The following is a 6000-nucleotide window of genomic DNA, read 5'->3' on the forward strand; positions in this document are numbered from 1 at the left end:
AAGCAGTTCCCTTTGCCTACTGCTAATGAAATCATCAGGGAGTTTGGTGAAGCAGTCCCCTTTGCCTACTGCTAATGAAAATCATCAGGGAGTTTTGGTAAAGCAGTTCCCTTTGCCTACTGCTAGGTCAAATCACGACGGGGAGTTTTTTTTAAGTGGCAGATCCCCTAGCCTACTGCCGAAGACTTAATCAGTGTTTAGAAGGAGCTCGTCATATACAATATTCTTTGCATAGGCGACTCCTTCTACTATTCTGTCGTCTGGTACAAGAACGACGATGTCGTCTGGACGTCTCACTCTGCTCAACAGGACGTAGAGCTGGCCATGAGTGAAGCAGTCCGTTCTCCAGGTCGACTCCGACGTACTCAATTGTCTGGCCTTGGCTCTTGTGACCAGTCATGCAGTACGCCAACATGAGGGGGAAACTGACGGCGACAAACCCGGAGCGGCGATCCTTCGGCAAACGCGAACCTGAACGTAATCCGGGGAATTCCGATAGGTTGCGTGTTGCCGATAAGTCTGACGGTGATCAGTCGGCTGCTGATCGCCGTCACAATGACTTTGGTGCCGTTCACGAGTCCCATCACCGATATTTAAGTTTCTCATGATTAAGCATACGGAGCCGACCTTGAGACGCAGGACGTGATCTGGCACTCCTTTGCCAGTGGCCTGGTTTGAGGAGATTTACGTCCACATCCAGCCCGTCGTCGTTTTCTCTGTCCACGGTGTCCGCGCTTCTCAACTCATGAATGCGCCCGTCCATGAGGTCTAGGATGCGACCGTTGATCTCCTTGACGTTCACATTCAGAGTTGAGAGTATTGCCCGTCCTCGCACAAAGATCAGGATCTCGCAGAACACCAGGAGGAAACACATCCGTTATTAAGTCCGCGAGAGAAGTGAGGCATCTCACCCCAGTGAGGGGAATGACAGATTCTCTCTCGCGGCCTTTCTCCAAAAAGTAAAGGATTTATTGTTTCCATTGCCTACTCCAAGGAGGAAGTTGGAGTAGTCAATGGAACCACTAGTTCTCTGGGGTGTCGTCAGGGAAAATAGTGTGAACAGTCGCCACAGATGTGACGCCCGAAGTGACACGCACGCGACATCAGCTGGTGTGCGAGCCTTCTCAACGACGGGCGCAATCTGACGGAAGTCCCCGGAGCAGATGAAGATCTTATTCCCGAATGGCACACTACTATTCATGAGATCCCGGAGGGATCTGTCGATCATCCTCGAAGATGTAGCGGTGTGCCATCGGGGCCTCATCAAACACAATGAGCTGTGCTGCTCTGATGAGTTCTGCTCGCTGGGACCCGTTGGTGATGTTCCACACACCTGTGCCGTGACCTAGGTCTAGAGGGAGTCGGAACATGCTATGTGCTGTTGTTCCTCCAGCCATGTTCCTTGCAGCAATCCCTGAGCTAGCCACGGCGAGTGCAACCTGTCGACAACCACGGACATACGCAAGGATGACACGAATCAGAGAGGTCTTCCCATAACCCCCGGGACCGTCCAGAAATATGATTCTAGAAGTGCGTCGGTCACGGGGGTTGAGAAGCAGAGAGCGAACGTACTCAAACACACGGCGCTGGTCTGGGGAGAGTTTGGGCACCCAGTCCTCAACGATGGTTCGCTGGAGGTTCTCGCCGTAGTTGAGTAGCTCTCTACCTAACTCAGTCGTGTCATCCTCGACGTAGGGGAGTCCATGATCTTTCAAGCACGAATCCCTGCTGGCGGAGGCTCCGATCGATGTCTATCAAGGTAAGTTTCACCGCCAGTTCAGGGTCGAGAGGGTTCCTTTCTAAGTGATCCTCGCTAAGGTGGTTCTTGAAAGGACTCCCCACAGAAGAGCAGCGGGAGCTCCCATGTTGCAGAGGATCACGAAGAAGGAACGGAGCCCTAGGTCCAGTCATAAACGTAGATGCCTCGCGCAGCGCGTGATTGTATTCTTCTTCGTCTTCCACCAGCCGAGATTGCGGGCTACGTCCTGAAACGTCCGGCAACCAGGACCGCCACGAGCCAGAAGATCAACGTAACCACGGCAAGGTGTAGACATAAGTAGAATACGAAGGTAGTATTGTTCCTCCTCGGTTGGGAGAGACCCACATCAACCTACATACCTTCTCACCACGCTGGCGAGTCGTTACAAAGTGATGCCATCGGGGTGTTCGTACAATTCCGCAGTACGTGGGCGCTTAGTGTGCACCATGAACTTCTCGTAAAATGTCTGGTACGTGACATTGTCAAAAGTTTCATGGTGCGGGCGATTGAAGTAGACCATAAGCTTGGAGGCTTGCTTGAGTGACTGCATCAGAGAGCTGTCTCGGCCGAAAAGACAACACTTTGTTTGCCCTCTAAATGCACGGGAAGACAGTCCAACGGTGGGCTCGAGCTTTGACACAGGAAAGGTCGAGAAGACGCCAGCATGCGTCCGCTGGCACCCACCATTCTCTTCGTCACGTAATGCTCGACCTCATCCTCTTGTTTCCCCAGGGGAGTGACGGTTACGTTCTGGAGAGAACCGCCTTTCATGAGGTACTTAAAGAGGTACTTGATTACGCGAACGAGTAGAAGCCAAGCTCCAAGTTTATGTGCGCCTCGTATTTGAGCAGTAATGCGGAATTGTACGGAACGACCCAGCCATCATGCACTTTGATCTGTCTCCTACGTGATGTGATAAAGCCTTCGTTTGTGTAGTCTCGTTTGTATTGGACGAAACCCCCTCTCGTCCACGTGGGTGGTTTGGCAGGCAGGCTTGGGGTAGAACTTGTTTGCAGTGCCCCTTTGCAGAGTCCCAGCACAGGAAGTCAGTGCGGTGGTCAGTACCACATGGACCATGAATCATGTGTTTCAGCACCAACTTCCTGAGTCTTCCAGCGGCTTCCTCCTCCGAAGGGATGTCTGCGCGTATTACGGAGTCAATGTCACGTGCCTGTACCGGTCCCATCGCCGTCAATTTTAAACACAATGTGGGCATGAGGAAGGCCCCTCATTTGCATTTCAATGACATAGACGATGTAAACCGGACGGCTAAACATTGCTCCGCTGCGCAGATCTCGGAGGAGTTCGCCAAGTTTAATCTGGAAGATTCTGCAGGCTGTTGAGGGGTCACTGCGCCCGCTGTTGTGAGGGCAGGCCTTCTTGTTTTCCTCCCAAGTAGCACTGAAGGTGAACGTCAGGAAAAACGTAGGTGAACCCAGACGAGACACAAGGCCCATTGCGTTCTCGTAATGTACCTTCATGTATCTGGGTCCACCGGTAAACGAACTTGGGAGGTAAACTTTTCCAGCCTGCACCCCACCCTCACCCAAGACTGTTTCATCGCGGGTGATGTCGCCTAAAACCTGCCCACCAGCTTGCCTACCCCGTTGAGCTTCAAGGAGCTCGTCCAGTGGTCCTATCCTCAAGGAATTTTGAGCAGCAGAACGCGTTTGGGAGAAACGAATAAATCTTAGACGCTCCTCCTCGTACCTCGCGAACATCTCGACCTGCCATGCTTGAGACAGCCTGCCGAAATGAGAGAAACGGGGATCGGAGAGGAGGAGACATCTAGAGTAATTGTATTGTGAAAGTTTCCCCCCGTGGTTGTCTAAGCGCCCAATATGCCACCCTAAATTACCTTGAGGATAGAGCAACGGATATTGGAAAGGCTCCATTAAGGGGCTAAAGAGGTCAACGGAAGACGGACGCCTATCACTCTTCTTCCAGAATGGTCAATTTTCTTGGATCAGTTATGGTGTCTTCATTGCTCAATACAGCGTGCACTTCAATGCCTGTTTTGCCTATCTCCAAGAACAGGGCCATGGGTAGATCTGCTGGTCACTTCAAATTCCAAATGAGCGTTGACTGAAGGCTCATCACTCAATCTACGGAAATCATTGATGAAAGGATTACAGGAAAGAAGATATGTATTAATTTCATCAATGACTTCTGAGTTCAATGATCTACCCATGGCAATGTTTTTGCGCTCCTCGCCATCATCTATGTACAGGCGGCACCGGTTCACAAACTGGACATCACCTCCCTTGGTCCTAAACTTTTGACCTGGAGCGTCCAGACTGTGAACCTGGTGGTACATCTTACCTTCGATCTTAAAGAAGGCGAGGCCTGAAGGATGACGGTACCCCCAGTCACCTCGAGAGCGCAGAAGGCAAACAAGTCATTGTAGGCACGGGCTCGTTCGATGAACAGACGGTTAGAATAGAAACTGGCGTCCAGAGGAGGTAAATTATGGACTTTATAAGATCCCTCACCGCAACACCATTTCTTCCTATCCTTCTCTTCATCGAACAGCCTTGCATGACAATGAGGACACTTTGAAATGTTTTTCGTCCCATAAACTTATTTTTTTTAGTTTGTAAGAATTAATATAGACTAAATTATCTATTTTCCAATACGCCATTGGGCCATGTTTCAACTACACGTCCGTGCTAGTATGTTGGAAATGTGCCTTAATTCTGTCAATTTAGGATTTTTTATTCGAAATATTTGTACTTTTTGTAAATTTGTGTCAGGATGTTTTTCTGTATAAACGCTGAACAGCACCCCTGTGAACTTCAGGATGCTGCTCAGTGTAGCGCTGAAACAGCATCTCGATGGACCTGAGGATGTTGCTCAGTGTAACGCTGAACAGCATCTCGGTGGACCTGAGGGTGCTGCTCAGTGTAACGCTGGACAGCATCTCGGTGGACCTGAGGGTGCTGCTCAGTGTAACGTTGAACAGTATCTCGGTTGACTTGAGGGTGCTGCTCAGTGTAACGATGAACAGCATCCCTGTTGACTTGAGGATGCTGTTCAGTATATCTTTTCACTGCGTCCCTGTTGACTTGAGGATGCTGTTCAGTATATCTTTTCACTGCGTCCCTGTTGACTTGAGGATTGTTTGAGGAGTACTTTTTCTTTGAATTTTTTATCTGCTCCTCCTTAGTGGTTGAAAGAGTTTTAGGGCGGCCACGTTTCACTTTTTTAGGTCTACCCGGCCCCTTTTTAACTGGAGCACAGACGGACATGGTACTTATTTCTAATGGCGGTAAAGATTCGACAATGCTTAAACAAGTAGAATTAGGATCTTTGGATTATTGGCTCAGGAGGAGAGGACACTGATAGCGTAGGGAACATATCCAGTCTACCCGTGCGCAGCATTTCAGCCAAATGGGGGCGCATTGATGGTATATCATAGCGCAGTTTGGCTGGGTCCCGGCCAAGGGCAAGTGAAGTAGCATTAGCAATGGCGAATACGCCGCAGTCAAAACCGTTTTCTTGCCTTTGGACGGGAATAAATGCTGGAACGATGGATAGGTCCGGGAACAGAAGGGAGAGCAGCTTAGTTTGGTCTGCAGTGAGGTGGGCACTGTTCAGACTGTCGTTACACATACAAATTACTGCCATCGTGGAAGACCACAATCCAATGACCGATAGAACTGGCGTCGATCTTCCCCGAGAACAGAATTTGGTATGTTGAGGTGTAGCGACAGCCGAAACACCTTCCATTGCAGCAATGGCCGAACAGCTTACAGGATGATACTCAGGTGTTTTCCATCCAGTATGCTTCCGAACCTATCCATATGGTCAGTACTAAGATAGTCCCCACTCTCAACCTCTCTTACCATTCCCTCGAGGAATGCATTCATTTTAAACGTCAAATAAAAAGGAATAAAAAAATTAAACAATAATTAAAAAGGAATATAAGCTTCAATTAAGAACACAAAAAACACAACGAGAACACAAGGAAACAGTCAGAAAAAAGGGCAAAATGTTGCCTAATAGTACAGCGAAGAAGCAGAAATAGTCACTTGGACGTCAACAACAGTGCCCGCCTCTATCTACAATATTAGCTATATTTCAATAAATATTAAAAAGTTAAAAAGGAAGTTCAATATAACCATGGGGTGTAATTTTAAATTAAAAATTTTCGTTTATAGCATATATAAATTTGGTTATCGACCTTTCAGTACATGGGATCCCAGTCAAACGAATTTCGCAGCTTGAAAGCATATAAAATT

Source organism: Homalodisca vitripennis, unplaced genomic scaffold (genome assembly GCF_021130785.1).
Source record: "Homalodisca vitripennis isolate AUS2020 unplaced genomic scaffold, UT_GWSS_2.1 ScUCBcl_3415;HRSCAF=8941, whole genome shotgun sequence".
In the NCBI taxonomy this organism is placed as follows: domain Eukaryota; kingdom Metazoa; phylum Arthropoda; class Insecta; order Hemiptera; family Cicadellidae; genus Homalodisca; species Homalodisca vitripennis.